The sequence below is a fragment of the Amblyomma mixtum genome, chromosome 8 (assembly GCF_055824585.1).
Source record: "Amblyomma mixtum isolate Tamu chromosome 8, ASM5582458v1, whole genome shotgun sequence".
In the NCBI taxonomy this organism is placed as follows: Eukaryota; Metazoa; Arthropoda; class Arachnida; order Ixodida; family Ixodidae; genus Amblyomma; species Amblyomma mixtum.
Window position 1 is genome coordinate 3,048,250 of NC_143019.1, and position 20,576 is coordinate 3,068,825.

General features: G+C 45.0%; 1 pseudogene; it reads right to left on the bottom strand.

The window, feature by feature from the left end:
* Positions 1 to 10,049: 10,049 nt before the first annotated feature.
* LOC149331163 (uncharacterized) lies at positions 10,050 to 11,042 on the bottom strand (annotated as a pseudogene).
* Between the last annotated feature and the right edge of the window lie 9,534 nt (positions 11,043 to 20,576).

Sequence of the window (20,576 nt, forward strand, 5' to 3'; positions counted from 1 at the left end):
CACACACACACACACACACACACACACACACACACGCACACACGCACACACATATACAAAGTAAAAAGAATTGTGTCAGGCGAAGATAAATATGCGGTCCAGCAGCGTTACTATCACCGTGGATGTTTGTGCTCTAGCTGGATCACTTCGGACTCCGTTGCTGTGCTCCCCCCGACGCCTGCGATACCTCACTGTGTTCAAATTCAAGCAGCCGTGCAAGCGGCCCAGCTCTTACCTGCTCCGGCTCCCTTCGCCATCTTCAGCGGGACCGATGTCCAAGATTGGCTCACGTGTCATAAGCGAGTGAGCCTTTACAACAAACGAGACGATGCGGAAAAACTAAATAAATCATTTTTATAGCACTGGCGTGGCAAACGTGTGGTATCGAAACCACGAGGTGGACATGCGAAATTGGTCCGCCTTCAAGACGAACTTCTCCGAAGTGTTGGTGGTCCGGCTGTGCGGAAACTCCGCGCCAACAGCCCTTGCGCGAACGGTCTCAGCAGGTCGGCGAAAGCGTCACCAGCTACATTGAAGATGTCCTTAACCTATGCAAACGTGTAAACCTCCACACGTCGGAAACTGACGAAGTTAAACAGACCTTGAAGGGCATTGACGGCGATGCCTTTCAAGTGCTGTCAGCGCGCGACTTGCGCACCGTTGCTGAAGTCGTCTGCATCTGGCAAAGCTTCGAGGCGCTGCGCAATCAGAGGATCCTGACTCATCAGCACAACAGGAAGGTTGAATCGCTTGGTGGGCTCAAGCTAGCAGCTATGACTTCATCGCTGGTGCAACTAGATCAAAGACATTGTTCGAAAGGAAGTGACGCGTCAGCTCTCCCTTTTGGCGAGCTCTCCAGAGTGACCTCCACATTTCTCCCCGACTCTTACTTGAAAGTTGAGGCACCTTGGCTTCGTGGGTGCGCTTGTTTCAATTAATTTTTGAAAATATGGCCGCAAAACTTTGTTAATATTATCTCTTTATCGACGTCGGCATGAGACATTAAGTTTCTGTTTGTTACGCGAGACGGGTACAGATGAGGGTCGAACGAACGTATTCACTGTTCACAGGTTTATCAATGTTCTAGACGTTTGTTGGAACTGCAGGCGTTACAAATAGAAATATAGCAATAAATTTAGAATAAGCGTGATTGAGAGCAGCGGGCAATCTCGTGGACGAACATCGAGTACGGTTGTCGCTCTCGCCCCCTGCGAGCTGCTGTATTCATTGTTATAATAGACTGGCTCTGAAACTGTTGCTGGTAAGCACGACGCCAGCCTGCCCCTTAGTTTTCAAAAGTTATTGTCCGTTTCTGTCGTCGCAGCCGTGTGAAATAACATTTGTTTCAAGGAAATTACGGAGGAATTTCCAGCCTGAAAGTTTAACGGCGTAGGCAGGTAGGCGTCTTACGGCTGGTGTAAAGTTTTAGTATGAAAGCGCTATTTTGTTCTGTAAACCCCGAGCAAAATCGTGCGATGTTTGTGGGTTTGCGCCAAGTGATTTCAATAAAGAAAAACAAATAAAATATTTGTTGCCGCGACTGTAAAGGAAACCCGCGGCGGCACGAACGCATCAACTTCTCTGCCCACTACGCGAGAGCACTTAGCTTTCGTTGTAGCTGATCACGCCTTGTGTTAAACTGCAACACAATCTCGCTCCTTGCATTGCACATCGTCTTCGTCATCAACTGACACTGCTTTCAAATTAATAATTCGCGCTTTGAGCTATGTAGCGGTAGTGACAGAGAGATGTGCATTTCATGCGTTGCCGTGGTCAACGTTGTGGCAGAAACGCGTCACTAGAGCGCAGGCCACCGGCGTGCATTAGGTAAATTTGCATTGACGAAGAAAAAGTTGAAGACACGCTTCAATGATGATGAGGACATCATCATCATCATCATCATCCCTGGGTCAGTAGACACCTCAATCGCGCTTTCAGCTGCGCCACGCTAGTGTCTTGCAAAAAAAAAATAAACTGCGCTTTCGCCCAATACTTCGTGCTTATGAACCGTCAGCCATTTTTTATTAGTAAAGTTAGTAGCGAAAATTCGGTACCTTTTTTATAATGAGATAAGAAGCGTCATTGCACTGCATAAAAATGAAAGGTCGTGTGTTCCTTGCGTCAGAGAGTGGTATGACACGGCGTAGCATCATACATACCGGGGAGGAAAATAACTGAGTCTATACTAGCCATTTCAGACGTAATTGAAGCGAGCGCACCAAGCATTACGCATAGGTGCAGGGCTCACTTTCAGGGGTGATTGCAGCTTCGTCCCCCAGTTGCATCCGACTATGGAACATTCGGTCTAAAAGCATGCAGTCATACGAAAGCGTCTTCTGCAAATTTGATTCATGTATTGAGTTATGGAAAGAAGGTGAACTCGTTGAGCATGAATACCTGAAGGCTTAGAATTCTTCCATTGGCTGTTGGGAACATAGATTTTCTTGGTAGCTCTTTGCAAAAATTTGTTTTCCATAATGTCCATGCTGGTTGAACACATCCATGGTAGAATGTAGCCTTTTACTCTGTTGATTACTGCTGTACCTTACTTTTATTAGCGCCCTGCAACACGCGTATTTGTGTGTTAATCCGACTCCTGCTTTAGCTCTATATAGGCCTGTAGTACTGGGAAAAATAAAACAAAAAGCTCCAGCAATGCGGTGTCTGAGGCCATTACCCTGGATCGCCGGTGCGGCAAAAATCAAAGTTCACATAAATGACCGAACCCAGTTCTGTGGAGTTCTTGAAAATCTCTGTTGAAACAAACCACCGAACAGCGCTCGATCGCTGAAATATGAAAAGTGATCTTGTTTTCTCTGCTCTTGTGAACCGACTGCTCTGAAATTGTGTAGCTATGCACAGAATATCTGTCAGAAATCACATATCACCGCTGCGTGGCATGTAGGAGGTATAACTTGCCTATGAGAAAAAATACGAACAGTCGCACAGCTGTCATTGAAAGAAAATTTGCTTTCCTCCCGCGCGTCGTATGCAAGAATTTTCGTTTGGATTTTCGGGGGCAGCAGTTCAAAGCCCCTCACTGAAGAAACAATGACGCGAAATCGGTCAGCCTTGTCCACATTGACTGAAAGGTCACAGGCCATATACTTCCAGGGGTCATATACTTGTGTGAGAACAATAAGATATAAAACCGGCCAGTTGCACTAAGGAAAGCAACGAACAGCCACAATAACATTTCTGCAGCATACACTTGAGCAAAAGCAGCTTTTGTTGATACGATGGCGATATCGTATATATATTGGGGATACAAACTAATGTGGGTGTTTTAATGATCCCAATGTTCAGGTGCGTGCTTGAGTGTATAAAGCCACAGGCGCTGAAAGAACTGTACATCTACTTGTCATTTCAAAAGTTTATCGCAGGTAAGTTGACTTTCAGCTGAAACTTTTATATGCCATTCTTAAAATGTTTTTCTATAGTTTTATAGCGTGCCATCGTTCGGTGACTCCGGACTTCGCGTCTTCGTTCCCTGCTCCTGCCCTGCGCTTTGCATCAGCCGCTTCGCTAGGCCTACCATTGCCCGGAGCTCGAGACCCCGCCTACCTTCCATCTTGTAAGCCCTGGCCATGGATCCCTCCACTCCTGTGCCGTCTCCGCCGCCTCGCACGCTGCCAACTCATGAGTCCGCTGCCTCCGCCCTCAAGCTTCCCGATTTCTGGTCATCGGACTCGGAACTTTGGTTCCTCACCATCGAGGCCTTGTTCCGCCGGCACCGCATCACGTCCGGGTTACCAAATTTGTGGAGACAAATCGTAGACACCAGCCATCATCGGGTCTCCAGAAATATTTTCGGCTGGACACGCTCAGCCGGGCTGGAACGAAACAGCGTGCCGCCGGCCTTGCAGTTAAGCAGCCATGAAATCTAGGCGCGTGCTTGGCAGGCGTACTGGGACAGTCGTCGTCTTCTGCGGCCGGACCACGATGGCACTCTATAGTTTCAAAGCATTGTAGACGCAGGTTAATTATATGGCATGATATTTTCTGGACTGACGATTATTGTGCGCCTGCAATATGTTAGCCCTAAGATATATTGAAGAACGAAATTTTCTTGTAAGGGCTTTTTTTCTAATATACGTCTGGTGAAAATGCCGTTCGGTAAGGTAAGATGTTATGCAAACCACCTTGACTGGAGGTTTCTATGATGTGTTAAATTGTTAGTTTTGAGCTGAAGTTTTGCGGAGTAAGAATTTTTTACAATCGCGCTGGCCTTTCTATCTTTACTTTCCAGAAACACCCCGTGCAACGAGTGGGTACCTCTCTTGGACAAGCTGTGACACGGCACTTTTAGGAGGGATTGAGAGGGAACCAGCAGGGGAATAAGGAAGGTTGAAAAGAATTCTGCAGATATCGGTTAACTGCGGTAATGGTCAGCAGTCTTTAGAAAGAAAAGGTACTTACGACAGGTGTTCAAGGGGTAAAATTAACAAAAATTGTAAGGATTGTAAGGCTTATAGGTAGAGGAGAGCCAGTGTAGGAAAAATAAATCAGCATGGCTTTATGTCCCTCGTAATGTGAGCGTAAATGATCACATACAGACGTTTGTCAATATAAGAGCACGTTTTTAAGAAGTGGTACGGGGACCAATGGTGCCAAGTATAATTTCAAAATAGGTCTTACTCCTTTACCATGTTAGGTAGAAAGGCATTAGAGTCGTTCAGTGCAACAAAAATATGAATCTTACGTTTCTGTTAAAAAAAATCGATTTAAGGAGGAAATCTTGAGTACAGTTTAAGAATTCCCTGATACGGTTTGCTTTCTCAATGGAAACCGGAAACAAGCTCTTGAGAAGACTCACGTATGCTAACCATCTAGTTTCTCTAGAAATACAGAACCAACATGAGATTAAAAGTTTTCTTTTTTTGGAAAAAACTGCAAGAAACTGTTAAATGAATAGAAAATTTTTCACGTAGCGAGTTGTAATTTTTTCGACACCACCTTAAAATACAGTAAAATATCAGGCGCTTTCCTGACATTCAGCTGTCACGCTATCATTTAATTTATGTCAGCCAAAACGGTAACTGTTGAGTATTCAGCGCTGACATATAGGAATTAAACTTTCTTATATTCATAGAAGCTCTCGCCATTTGCTAGAGATGGCTTTATGAAACAGCTAAAAAATGGCATTTGCAGAAAGGATGACATAGTGGTAGAATCTTTCATAATTCTTCTGGTTCCAGCTGGGGAGCGCCTGTGTCAGCTGAAATAGTTACATATTCGAAAAGTAAAGTAGGTATGTCAAAATACTCGTTTGGGGCTCTACTGACCAGCGTGCAACACAGAGAAAAAAAAAGTTTATGCCAGAACGACGAATTCGCTGACGTAGTCGAAAAAATTCTTATCATATGCATCTTTCGACGCTGCTGTTTGAAAATTCCTTGCAGTTTTCTCTAATTTATTTTAGAGCGTTTTTCAATGACCCTCATTGAATCTTTGACAAAACCTCAGCACTTTTTCTATTCAGGGCTGGTTGCAAACGTCTGCGGTTTATGTTCGGCGCTTCGTGACACAATTAGAGCAGAAACGATACGTGATAAAAGCCGGACGACACCACAACCTAAGGCTACGTGATAAAAGAAAAAGCGTTGAATTCGTTTTGAAGCTTTATACGGTGAGAACGCGCTTCTTAATGCAAGCAAATGAAATAAACACGTCAAACGCTAGCTGGAACTTGTACCTCGTACTGCAGGTTTAGGAAGAGGCTGGGGCCAGCTGAACATGACTACCGCGACCACTATAATTCTCGATGCGTCGAAAACTTTATGAAATTAAAAAAAATATATGCTCGATGCTTCACGTAAAGTTTTACAAATTTTTTTTTTTTTAAAATAGGCGTTTTGAGTGATAAGTGCGCTTTTTTCGGCATAGCATTGTGAATGGTGTAATAAACGAGAATACAGCTAAGACGTGCTAACTAGTGTGCTTGTTAACTAATGCTGAATACTTTACTTTTTACTGTCAGACTCCTTAACTATTGAGAAGCGTGCATGCCACCGTAATCAATATCCATATCAGTCTTCAGAATTTCTAAAATGCGGTCACCTTCGACGCTGAGGCCCAACAAATTTTGGCTATCTCGACGAGATACATGCACCGGAGAGGTTGCTTTGCCTGAAAACTTCTCGAAAGGGCTTGTATCTTGGCGTGATTTAAGCAGAATTGGTTGGGCCACAGCGGTGAGGGTAACCGCGTTTTCGAAATCCTAAAAAACTGGTACGGGTATTAATTACAATGGGCAAGGAACCACTGAAGGCAGGCAGACGCTGCCTATCGGTAACGTTTTTGTTTGGTTCATTGCAATTAACTTTGAAACGCTTGGCTAGAGATAACGCACACTACAATCAGAGAAATCGAAGCGGTGGCGCAGAGGTTTGAGCATCCGCCGCTTGAATGGTATCTGTGACGTGGGAACTCCATAGCACCGGGTGCGTACTTGTTTCGTAATAGGTACTAGTGAAGTGCTTGTTAAAGTGGATCTTTCAGCACTAGGGCAGATCAAAAACAGAAGGGCTGGTGCTCGCTGGGCAATTTTCCCGCCCGCAATTACCTAAACTAATGATATAATTAGGGCGTAGATTATCAGGGAATGAAAGGGGCTGTTACTGTCTCACCTCTCGGTGGACAGGACAGCTCAGGCGCGCCATGAGGGAAGCGAGGGAGATGTGAGTGAAACAAAGAAAGAGAGAGAGAGAGGTGGTCTCCGGAATGATTTCGACCACCTGGGGATCTTTGACGTGCGCTGACATCGCACAGCACACGGGCGCATTTTGAGTGTGGCCGCCATCAAAGCGCAGCCGCCACGGTTGGGTTCAAACCACGGTGCCCCAGTTGAATAGCCTAGAACTCTAACTTCTGAGCCACTGCAGAGACGGGAAACATATCGGTTTCACAAAAGTAAAGAAAGTGTGTATTTGGTCGTACGGCAACACGCATCGAACGACGTTGGTGGCCTATTACTTGTGCGCGGTCTAGGTTGTGTGTGTGTGAGGTCTAGCGTCGACGAGCATACAATGACGTCTTGTGCTTCAGCGCTTCTGCGATAACTTTCCGCAGCGTATCATAAGAGCGTTGTGTTGGATTGGGATCTGTAATGATGCCTGGCTATTATTTTGAACTGAGCCTCCTTGCTTACATTTCCTTGTTCTCGTTCCAGTAAACGAAACCACGAGTGGACTGTTCGGAAGTTCAAAATGGAGAGCTATCTAATGCGCACAGTCATCCTCCTCTTGTGCGTATGCAGCCTAATGTCAAGGTACACAGTTCGTGGGCTTCTGACATTGATTCTGTTCAAGCGCACGGGGTAAAAATCGATTCATAACTTGCGAATGGTCGTGGAGCTCCTGCACAATGGACTATAGACATCTGCAAGGAACGCTCCATCCACATCGCCACACTGCTGGCTGGGACGGTGTGGCCAAGTGTAGCAGGTGTGAAAAGAGCGAATACTAGCACTTTTTCACAACAGCACAAAGAGTATATGCTCTCACTGGCGCGTGCAAAAAAAGAGTAATGTCTGTATGAAGCACTTTCTACTCCTCAGAGACATTTATTTTATTTTGGCATCCTCAATGCTTTATTTTAGGAGGGAGAAAAAAATACGAGGTGACGAAGTGTGGCCAGCCTTTTCCTACACTTCCACACTTAGCTCTAAGCAGCTGTGTATAATGACATGGGAAAATGATCAAAGCACTGAGAAGAAAAGCACTATATATTATCGCGGCAAATTCGGGCTCAGAGAGCCAACAGAGCATGTTGTCATTTGCTATTTTTTGAACTTCATGCGCTTAATTTCTGCCGCGAAACAGCTTCGCTAAGGCAGTCTCGCAGGTTGTTTGCGCTTTACATTATTTCCGGAAGAACTACGTTCATGATTTTAAGGATTGCCATTTATTTCTCGAGAAACGCGATAAAACTTAGGCATGGTAACTGGCAGGCTTTGTCTAATCATCCCAAAAGCACGCACAAGAGAGCCTCGGCTCAGAAAAGAACAAATATATGTTTGCCTCTCTTGGCTGAGAGTGCTACAGAAATATATTCCCCATCATTCAAAAGGTATAGAAAAATATTTTGATGCATGCCTGCTGACCTATTTACATAATCTTTTGCAAACAGCGGTATTACGTCTGTGTATACCGCTAGAAAACGTCAATTGTGTAGATGGTAAGTTGCAAAGGCAAAAAATTTGAAGCTAATGGAATCACAATTTCTTTTCTTCAATTCAGCGTAAATGGCTGCAACCCAAAATTAAGACCATCAAAGAAGAAAGGTGACCCATGGTGTGTTGGCGTAGTAAGTATATGACTACAATACACTGAGAGATTGGGTAGCTGCTAGTTGAGATGAACAAGGACCAAATAATTATGAAATATTTAAAACTGATGTACTGCCAGCTTCGGCAGCGTTGCATCTTTGACACTGAGGGATAGGACATCGAGGGCACTTTGCAGTTGACCGATGTTCTTGAATTAGCGCCAGTTTAGGCCAATAAATAGAAGGAGAACGTTTTAACGGAATAGAGGTGCTTACAAACTAGGGAAAAACGAAAGGTGGAAGACAGGTGTCGCCGTCGCCAGCTCTTCTAAAAAAAAGTACAGTGAGTGGACGTCACAGTGAGTGGACGGCAGCGCCTTCGTTAGTGCAGCTTTATTACTCAAGGAAAGAGAAAACGAAAACTAAACTGAGAAGACTAAAATAAACAGATGGGCGTGTTCAGATAAGAACGGTAATCGAGGTCCCATGACCATTTTTTGTTTTCAATGAAATTTTTATATATGATGGGCAAATGTGTCCACACAAAGGAATGAACCTTAGTTTTGCAAGACGCTTCGTAGTTTTCTCGGAAAAAAATCGCATGTCACAAGAGGTGGAGAATGTCGTTTTTGGCACTTCGCAAAGTTGCAAGTTTGAAGCCTCATTCCATGCACAAAAAATTTTTTCCGCGCATCAGCATTTTTTTAGAACTTCTTTATAACATGTACAATCCGAGAAAATAAAAAATGTTTTCTTGCTATTTCAACCTTCTGAGTAAAAAAATGACAAACTTCGCTTCTGGACCTATGCGGTGCAAAAAAGGCACTTTTCAGGGCAGCCTTAGGGCAAGATGCCTAAAGATCTTCCCACTGAATATTTTTCTCAGTATTTTTCAGCTGTTTTTACTCACTTCAGGCAAGTTCTGTTGCTCTAGACTTGACAGATAGTTTCCAGTATGGTCTCAAAATTGGCCGAGGTTCAAAAACACCAAAAAAGTGACAACTGTGACTTGGGTTTAAAAAAAAAACAACATCATCGAATTTTGTTAAAATTTGCCTGAATAATCCTCAATACATGATAACTATAAGGCACTAGAAAAGTGTTGCATTATATTGTTTTAAAATACAAAAATAAACACAAAACTGAGTTCAAGTTTTTGTTAACTAGAATTGCTTATTACTGCCTCTTAGAAATAGTAGCTGTCAGAAATTTGATTTAGCACTCATTGAACGTGGTTACATTTTATTTACCCCAATATCCGAACCATTCTCAATGCTTATAGAGCTTCTATTCGCTTGTTAGCGGCGCTCTTAATGCGTGAAAATGGGAAGAAGTTAGCTATTTTGCCTGATGTCATAAGAATTGGCTGGTGGCGGTCAAACGTTGTTTGTATTCTCTAATTTATTCGTCGTACGGTCTATTGGTATATATAATCGATTCTTTAAAGATATTAGATAATTTCTCGGTTCTTAGAAAAATTTATATATATAAAGTAAATATTAATGCGTTTCTCAAGTCGGCGTTTTCGAACCTGCGTCTATTTACCTCTGTGTTCAATGGTTCTACAAGGCACTGTCAGGAGACAACACGTCGTCTCCTGAGGGGAACGATTTTCCTGCAAGGTTTTTAATCATGGGGAGTTTTAATCGGGAGGCAATTTAAAAATGGGATGCCGCTTCATGTGCACATTGCAATTCAGAAAATCGTAACAAGAAATGAACGGCGGCAGTTGATTTCGGTTTTGCGCACAGTATATGGTCCAGCACGAAGCACTAGCCAGATCACAGTCCCTTCCATTCAGAAGCAGCGGTTGAGGCCACGTAGGATGCACTGCCTTAAGTTGACTGAGCGTACTTCCACATGTGGAGCATCTGAACTCCAGGCACTTTCTTTGCCAGTTTCCATTGTTCCTTCTTCACTTCGCGAAAGTCTGCAAGCTCCCTCTGTGGCAGCTCCAGAATGGTGATGTTCTTTAGTGTTTCTTGAATTGCGTCTACGAAGCCTCCGGCTCTGTGTATGGCCTCACTTACAGGCTTCTGCAAGTTGTGGTTTGATGCTCAATGTTTCACTAGCCCACCAACGCCGTCGCAAGCATTTTTGCAGTGACCAGAGGCCGAAAACATCAATATTATCCGTTGACATTCACTGCGCTGCAGCTCATGAAACGTATTTATTCCTGAAGTGAGCGGGAGCCCCGTCGCTCAAATATATTATCTTGTTTAGATTGGCGTAGATTGGCGCGTTTTCTTCGAGATGTGCTTTGATTTTCGACAGAGCCAAGCATGCATGAGCGGAATCATGAGACATATCGTCGAAATTAACGGCGTAGTTACCAGTCGATTTTCTTGACATGACAACGCAGGTAAACACGGTTACCTGCTTTTTTCTGCCAATGGTGCGCTTGTACTCAGTCTGGAAGCACAACTGTTCATTTTTTGGCGAAATCAAAATGTAAAACAATTGCACCTCTCTTGCAGCTATGTGTTTTTTCGTGTATTGCTCTTGGTTGCACAGATATAATATAGTTGTAGGGAATGCATTTCATGGCCACTGTTAGAAATTCTCTAATAAACTGAAGCGGTCAGAGTTTTTTTTAACTAGCTCACCGTATTCCCATGTAGCAATCAACACCTCATCCTCGCTGCTCTTTTCAAAATTTTCGAAAGTGAAAATGCCATCATGTGGATAGTGGCACAATTCCTGAGGAAACATGACGCAGCATCACACCATCGAGCATCACAACCCAACTTGCGGAAGCCTGTAAGTGAGGCCATACACACAGCCAGAGGCTTCGTAGACGCAATTCAAGAAACACTAAAGAACATCACCATTCTGGAGCTGCCACAGAGGGAGCTTGCAGACTTTTGCGAAGTGAAGAAGGAACAATGGAAACTGGCAAAGAAAGTGCCGGGAGTTCAGACGCTCCACCTGTGGAAGTACGCTCAGTCAACTTAAGGCAGTGCATCTTACGTGGCCTCCACCGTTGCTTCTGAATGGAAGGGACTGTGATCTGGCTAGTGCTTCGTGCTGGACAATATACTGTGCGCAAAACCGAAATCAACTGCCGCCGTTCATTTCTTGTTACGATTTTGAATTGCAATGTGCACATGAAGCGGCATCCCATTTTTAAATTGCCTCCCGATTAAAACACCCCATGATTAAAAACCTTGCAGATAAATCGTTCCCCTCAGGAGACGAAGTTTTGTCTCCTGACAGTGCCTTGTAGAACCATTGAACACAGAGGTAAATAGACGCAGGTTTGAAAACGCCGACTTGAGAAACGCATTAATATTAATTTTTATATTTAAAAATTTTTCTAAGAACCGAGAAATGATCTAATATCTTTAAAGAATCGATTATATATACCAATAGACCGTACGACGAATAAATTAGAGAATACAAACAACGTTTGATCGCCACCAGCCAATTCTTATGACATCGGGCAAAATAGCTTATTCCCATTTTCACGCATTAAGAGCGCCGCTAACAAGCGAATAGAAGCTCTATAAGCATTGAGAATGGTTCGGATATTGGGGTAAATAAAATGTAACCTCATTCAATGAGTGCTAAATCAAATTTCTGACAGCTACTATTTATAAGAGGCAGTAATAAGCAATTCTATATAGCAAAAACATGAACTCAGTTTTGTGTTTATTTTAGTATTTTAAAACAATATAATGCAACACTTTTCTAGTGCCTTAAAGTTGTCATGTATTGAGGATTATTCAGGCAAATTTTAACAAAATTCGATGACGATGTTTTTTTTTAAACCCAAGTCAAAGTTGTCACTTTTTTGGCGCTTCTGAACTTCGGCCAATTTTGAGACCGTACTGGAAACTATCTTTCAAGTCTAGAGCAACAGAACTTTCCTGAAGTGAGTAAAACAGCTGAAAAATACTGAGAAAAATATTCAGTGGGGATATCTTTAGGAATCTTGCCCTAAGGCTGCCCTGAAAAGTGCCTTTTTTGCACCGCATAGCTCCAGAAGCGAAGTTTGCAATTTTTTTACTCGGAAGCTTGAAATAGCAAGAAAACATTTTTTTATTTTCTCGGATTGTACAAGTTGTAAAGAAGTTCTGAAAAAATGCTGATGCGCGGAAAAATTTTTTTGTGCATGGAATGAGGCTTCAAACTTTCAACATTGCGAAGTGCCAAAAACGACATTCTCCACCTCTTGTAACGTGCGATTTTTTTCCGAGAAAACTACGAAGCTTCTTGCAAAACTAAGGTTCATTCCTTTGTGTGGACACATTTGCCCATCATATATAAAAATTTCATTGAAAACAAAAAATGGTCATGGGACCTCGATTACCGTTCTTATCTGAACACGCCCAGATCAATATCAGCTTCATTTACAAACATGTCATATTTGCATCATAACGGAGAAATGAATTTCCTATTTTAATTCCAATATTCCACCTAACTGAAGCGTTTTCCTACCGATAAAATGTTTCCCGAGACAAGAAAGGCCATCGATAGAACTTTTTCGTGGAAAAAAAAATACGTCCTATCGATGTGTTGAGTTACCGCTCCATACCGTGAAATACGTACTGTCGGAAGGTAACGCTTGCGCGTAGTTTTATTTGGGCGCACTTAGACGACTGAAAAGCTTGCAAGTCAGAAGAGATGGGCATGTTTCATTCGGTGGCATCAATACGAGACAATTCGATCACAACAAAGCGCTACAGCCATTTCGCTCCTGCATGGCGTCTATTTTTGACCGAAAAATTTTGGTGATGTATTGCAGCACTGCCCTTACAGTAGAAGCACATGTAGCCCACTGTATGGCGCTACTTCTATAGCCCGGAATGAAAACTAAACTAAATTTTTTCTCTCTTCAAGGCTCCTGACCGTCCTGTAGTTAAAGATTTGTTATGCCCTAACGGACTTTGTGCCCTACGTAGCCAAATAGTACTGACCTAGGGACACGGGAAAAGCTTATCTCCCTGTCTTCTATTCTCTTTCTTTCTCTCCTCTGTTCCCCTTCCCACGTGTAGGATAGCATCCTGGCAGTTACCTAGTTAACCTCCCTGCCTTTCCGTTCATCTTTCTCTCTCTCTCTCTCTTTCCCAGTGATTAAATAGAAAAAGAGCACGGGAAGCTTCTAAAATGATGAAAAAAGGAAAAGGGCAGATAGGATGCGGGTAACTCTACGATGCTTACCGTAACAACAAGGCTTTATTGAGGCCGAAAGAGTGCATGGACGGGATTCAAGATGGCACGGATACTCGCATATTTGCTTTCGCCTAAATAATAAATGAACACTGTAATAACTGAGGTAATGCTGATCTGGTCAAGACGGGAGCAGAATTTCGCACCGCATAGTCAGCTCTTTTAAATATAATAATCTACTAGTATACCTCGTGGTAGTGGGTAGCTGTAAGAATGTAATGCATGGCACGGAAGGTGGAGCGCATTCTAGGACCTGACGGCTCCTAAGTAGTGCAAGCCAAACTCTGGTACTGGCCTCGCTTTTCAGTTGCTGAACACGCCGTCACCTCTGCCTCTTCAGTTTTGGGCTGCGCCTAGAGTCTCACGGAAAGCTTTCGCCACTCCGGGAACTATCGCCATTGGCTGGTTTTCTGGGCCGGTCACTGGTGCACTCGGGTTCTTTCGCCTCTCTCATTGGTTTAAGTGAACACGACTTCAGCCTCTCGTCTGTCTTGCGGGTAATGCATTTAGTCTCTACCGCTACTTTCACCGTGTGACATGCCATTGCTTTGACCGCTGTTAATCAGCCTTATGCTGTGCTCGGCCACCTTGCCCAACTTCTCGCCTTCGTGTCAGGATGGGTGAGGGTGCCGTTTGTGTCACAGGAGAGCCTTTGCGTCTATTCACTGATTCAGCTCCGTTGCTATGACCACACTTGCAACGCTACTTGTACCTAGAATTTGGAAGCGCATACAAACGTGTGGACTATGAGGATTGCTTTTCAACCAACCTAGTGCGAGAGGTTACGAACTAGAGTAGGTAGCGCGAGAGGCTGCGGCGATGGGTGAGCAGTCAAAGGTTTCGGACAAGGGACTCCGTTCCGCACTAACGTGATTTTGAAGTTGCTCAGGGTGTCATATGGCAAAGGGTCTGTTCTGTACGCTACCACTGGACACGAAATAACGGAATGCTTGCAAAAAATTCGCTCGCGATTGGCGTCAGGTTAGCCAATGTTCTCTGAAATTGCCCTACGTATGTTACGAACGGGAGCTATATGCATTTCCTACATGAAACAGCTGGAAGTTGAATAGTGAACAGCAAGACGGTTTAGCGAAATAAAAGGAGAGTGTTAGAATGAGAGACGAAAACAGTGGAAAGCTAATTATAGCAGATGCTCTAGTTAATAATCACCGCAGTGAAATGAAGAGAAAACGATTTATTTTAGGGTCGAAGATGAAATCTAAATGGAATATGGTGGTCGCGGCTAGAGGAGAACTTGGATTATTGGAGCTAAAAGCTCTACTCTCTGCATGCAAAGCTCAAGGTCAAAACCGCTTAATGACCTTCGACCAGGAGTAGGAGCGGATGTGTGGCTGTGACGTAAGACCACGTGCCTCGCTCGCCGCTACCCAGCAGCTGCGCTCGCTCCACGCCGCTGCCTCCCTCGCCATGAGTCACACCTGTGCCACCGCTCGCCGAATCACCTGCTCGGAGTGGAGAGATACAAAATGAAAAGTGGCTTTCTGGCAAAGACCGGCCGTAGCGGCGCTTTTCGCTCGTCTTACTAGGTTCAGGCGAGTTGAAGTACAGCCGAAATTTGTGCTTCTTTGAGGAAGGCTTGCTCCTGCACTGGTTGATATCTGGCTGATGCCGGCAGCTATTGTTTTTAATTACTAGGAGTTTACCCTCCTCTGGGACAACTAGTGAGATCCATCGCTCCTCCTACTCTGTCTCTACCACTTGAAGACTGGCCATTCCCAAGCAGTTCCTTAGCTCATATTTAGACCTCGCGATAAAATAGCGCACGCGCGGATGGTTTGCAACAGTGCACTTGTCGCAAAAGCTATAGACTATCATTCGTTAAAACATGACCTGGTTATATGAGAATACTAGCGTTATTAGGATTCTTATGTTTTGCTCGCTGCGTGGAGACTATGGCCCGATGAAACATTCTCCAGGCAGCAAGCCCGGGGATATCTTGAATAAAGCGTGGTGAGGTTTGCTTAATTTCTATAGTAGTACGCTCCGCAAAATTGAAAGGACAAAACATTTTAGCTGGCTTTTAATGTGCAACATCTTCTGTCTTGCAGGACTGCTACAAGGGCCGTTGTGGGTATTCCGGATGCTCAAAATGCGTGGGCGTTAATACCCATTGCCACGGATACTGCGCCTTGTAATAAAGCACTGAAATACATCAGAATAATTTCGAGCCCAAAATGCCATTCGATACTTTGTGTTTCAGTCCGTTATTTTGTCGTCCCCACTTTTCCCTTCTTTAACAAGCATTCTCCAAGAAATGTCCTCGAATCTCCCTTTCTAAATAAAAAGTTCATTCATTCATTCATTCATTCATTCATTCATTCATTCATTCATTCATTCATTCATTCATTCATTCATTCATTCATTCATTCATTCATTCATTCATTCATTCATTCTGTTGTATTTTCTCCTTTTCATAGGACACACCACTTTCCCTCAGGACAGTGTGGAGCGGACATTACATTAAATGTTCAAGTTCGTTGGCCGAATCCAAGCAGAGAGAGATAGATAATGAGGAGGAGGGAAGGTAGGGAATATATGCAGGGATTGGGAAACGCTTAGCGCCTGTTTAAAAATTTGTGGGTTGTGTGGTGCGCGCAACACTACCTTGGAAGCACAAATATCTCGATCCTCGCTATCGGCACATCGTGTAGCCGTGGGAAGAAATTGAAAAGCGCAGATTCTTGCGGGAGTTTCAAGCGACGTGCTTATTGCAGCGACAAGTGCCACTGGCACGTCTGAGCAGAACGTGGCGTCCTAGCCCACAGCTTTTAATCCGTAAGGTCCAACAAAGCGCGTAAGAGATTGGATTGTAAAACATTTATTGCGTCGAGAGCAGGTTGCAGGAGACACGTACTAGATGGCCGCTAGCCCATGGCAAGTGCGCAGGTGCATAAATGTAAAAAAAAAAAAAGGATCCTCACTCACGAACGCGCTTAAATTCAGCTATTTTCGTTGTCCTGCCAGCATCTTTATCACTGAGGCAGTGCATTCTATGGCGTTCGGCTGATGAGTAGCAGTAGGGGAAAAGCAAAAGTGGGCAGTGCGTACTCTATGATGTCAGTGTATTTTAATGAATCCTTTCTATAACTCAATTGCATATTTGGCCCCTCAGGGTGCGACCGAGGTGTCCACTTTATATGCGACAGATACCGCGCCTTTCCTTTCCTCGCAATCATTTTATTGCACTTGCAGTGCTGTGTATACTGTGTGTATTTCTTTCAAGCCCCAGCCTTGAGGCCGAACTTGAAAGGCCGGTGAGCCTTCGCACGCCCTGTTTTGTTGTCGAGAAAAGCAAGCTTCCCGACCGCAGCGGCCGCGTTTCGATGGAGGCGAAACGCAAAATGGCGCCCGTGTGTGTGTGATGTCAGTGCATGGTAAAGATCCCGGGTGGTAGAAATTATTCCGGAGACCTCCACTACGGCTCCCCTTTCTTTTAAGAGCGTTAGCTGTTAATCATCATGTGTCGAGATTTCGTGGGGTCTGCTACCACCATGTAGGAAGGAAAAAACTAGCAGGGAGCATGACGCCACGCGCTCAGCCTCTGCAAGCCATCTTCCTCTGACGCCGCTACAGTGAACTAGAATATTTTACAGTGAACTAGAATATTCTAGTTCACTCTAACGCCGCTGCCGAGGGCCCTTTTGCGCACTGACTCATGGGAAATAGGTCCTCCACAGTTACCAGACTGCCAACCAACGGTGCTTTTTAGTGAACGTCTGTGCTCCGATGTAGCGCAGAAGCGCAGCGCCCGTCTTGCAGCTAATTGGCGGAATGTGTACCGAGCTCGAGGTTATCTGAAGGCTCCACGTCTCAACACTTCTCAACACTGTTGATTACACTCGAGTTTATGGGTGCACTGTAGAAAACTGCACGTAAACGAGGCGTTTTCATGGTCTTGCTAGAAGTACAAACTGCTCATGCCCGCTTTGAATGTCGCTAGAATTCAGAATTTTTCACAGCGACGTGCGGCCACGACCTCGTCACTGTTCAACTGGGGTTCATAAAGAGAATGGAAGGGAATTCCTTTCGTAGCTATATACACATACGCACCGTTTATTTCAGCGTATGCTATAAGCGGAGAATTCGAGAATAGGCGAAGAAAAAGAGCCTATAAAAAAGGGCGCAGTGGTTTCTAGAGCGCTCACGGCGGACGGGCGTGTTTAACGAGCGCTCCGGCGCGCTGCGCAAGATTCTATTTCTTCGGCCCGCCCATGGGCCCGCCGTTCGCCGCTAATCTCGAGGCACAAGTCGCGCCGAATACGCTCGCGCACATACGCGGTTCCGGCGTGGAATGCAGCAGTAAAGTATTTCTCTGTCTCGCTGTCGAGAAAGAGTGCCGTCGTCTTTACGTCTGGCCCTGCGCAGGGTCTCCCGGCTCTCGGCGTTAGCTTTTTTGTCGGTTTCGGAGCCGATGCTCGGAGTTGACGCTGTGCTGCGGGCTCACGCCGTTGCTCGAGAAGTGGCTGCCCTTGTCGGAAGACGACGGCAGATACCGTCCTATAGAATAATGCAGCTTTCGTTACTGCGACCTGACAGGCGCTGCCATTAGTGACAGTAGCTAGAGTTTTCTGTTTGCGATTGTGATGAGGCCCCCAGGACGGTGTTTTTCCGTACAGATCCTGCATCTCGGGACGCAGCATTTCATTGCGCAGCTCAGACGATCCAGCCGCACTTCGCGAAATACACGGGCGCACTGAGGCACCGGCCTCTCGGCGCATACAAATCTCCAAGCTCCATGGCCTTTGTGCGCTTCTCAAATTTCGAGCGCAGCCGTGTTGGTCGTGATACAACACAGCGAAAGAGCAAAAGCGAAACCGAAATCCGGCTAAGAGCTACCGCTGCCTTGTCAAGTGAAGGCCTATTTCCCATGATGCTCCCCATTATATTTTTTATGACTATGCTTCAAGATTCTGACGTCACGCTCCCTCCTAGTTTTTTTTCCTCCATGGCTACCACGGCTACCACTCTGAGATCACAGCGCCATCTGTAGCAGCAACTACAAAACTATAGTGCCTAGAATATACTGGCTAGTGTGCGCAGCGCGCGCGTTTCGTACGGGAGGGCGAGGCCCCCGCCGCGATGCCTGCGCGGAGAGGCCGCAAGGGGCGCTGCCGGTCGGGAGGGTGCGCAAAAGCCGGCGAACTCCTGTCGTCTGCTGTCGCGCCGATACCGCAGCCTCGCGCGATTGCTCGCGTTAAATCAACGTTTGACAGGCATCATCTCTTGGATTGTGAATCTGGAAGACGCTAAATGTAAGCAAGAACATCCTGAAATGTTAAAGGCTAAGCGGCAATGCAAAGAGAGGGCGTGTATTGTTCCGTTGTGTCGAAGCGGTTATCGGTCTAACGAAGAAAAGGTGTCTTTGTTCACTGCACCGGCGGACCAAGCACGGCTTGCTGAATGGGAAAATAAGATCAAGAGGACAGACAGAAGGCTTACACTGAAGGCTGTCGTATGCGAAAAACATTTCCAGAACGAATGCATCGAAATACCTTTTAAGATTACGGTGAACGGCGTCGTGAACGAACTCGCCCGAGTGAAGCCGCCTGAAGCCCGATGCTGTTCCTACAGTATTCGAAAATTCTTCACCTCATCTTGTGTCTAAAAAGACGGTGAAAAGGAAGGTGCGAAACATTTGCGACCAAGGACCGGCACCTAAACAGAAGCGAAATGTCGAGCTGGTGGATCCCGAGTTGTGCTCAGCAGTCGACGGTGATGGTACGCGGGTTGACTCTCATTGCGTCGCTCGTGGAGGCGCATCAGAGGAACTCCAGAAGCGTTCCGATTCCGAGCAGACAGACATTGCTACAGGACCTATGTGTGAGAGAGAAGCGATAGAGTGTCCGTGCCCAAGTGATGTTCGGCACCCGTTGGATGGAATTCTGATTCCGGTGACATGGATGAAGTTGCCTGCTGCGCCAAATCTCTCTTTAACTTATGCCTGTTGCGAGACCGAAGCTGATGACTTCTCGAAACTATTCATCGAAAGAATGGTGACTTTTGGAAAACCTTTGCGTGAGCACGGTTCTGTAATTGCCACAATTTACTTCCGAGGAAGAAAGAGAAAAGGAAAAGCGCGTGCTTACAGCCCGCCATGAGGCAGAGACAATAATCAAAGAAATGACTCTGCGTGGCCTCTGTAATGGATGTTGCATGATTCCTGTTGCAGGCAAGCACACTTCATACAGAACTATGTACTTTGCAGAGAAATGCTTGCTGACCACCGATCGAAAAGGGGAGTAATGCTTGCACTGCAAATATTTACGGAAGCTCTCGCAGAACAACATGTGCAGAAGAAAAAGACGAAAGATCCTTGCAGTGACAAAAAAAATTCAAGGATTTTTTCTCGTGCTTTGAGAAAGACCGAGAAAAGCCTGGCCAATGCTCAGCGTGATGTGACTCAAATGAAGGAGCTACAATGCACTGAGCGAAGAAGCACTCGAGGCAAAAATACAGTCACTCCCGAAGAAGCAGCAGTTAGCTGTGAGAGCTTGTTTCCTTGTCCGCAAGACGAAAGTCTCTGAGAGGTATGCCTTATGAAGATGCCTGGATTGTGGAATGTTTGCTAATGAGGATGCGGAGCCCAAAGCTCTACGAGCACCTTCGGAAGCAGAACATCATGATTTTGCCTGGGCGAAAATGCTTGCAAAAATATCTGCAACGATTTAAGGGTGGCTTTGGTCTGCACACGAAGGTTTTTGAGGCTTTCAGCGAAAGGACCAAAAGCATAGACACGTACAGCCGTAATTGTAACAAGTTCTCTTTACTTGGAACTTTTAAAATTTATATAAAATATAGGCTGCAATGGATTCATAATAGCGTAGTGTTTTATCTGTTTCCGTACTAATGCAGTCAAAAGCTGTAAGTTTCATATCCTGCCGCTGTGGCAAATATAAAATGTGCTACTCTATCAGACTCAAAGTTAATTTGTGTAGGTGAAGCCTACACAATGTCTGTCGGTTGCTGGCAACCTGCGACAGTGTCTCTCTGTTGCCACTGCAATTGAATACGCGCTTTTTAGTACTTTCTGTTGGCCAAAAAGCATTACCCCCACTCGCACTTCCCCTTTGATTAAACATGCTGCATTCATTCTATTAAACCGAATTGTGTGTTTT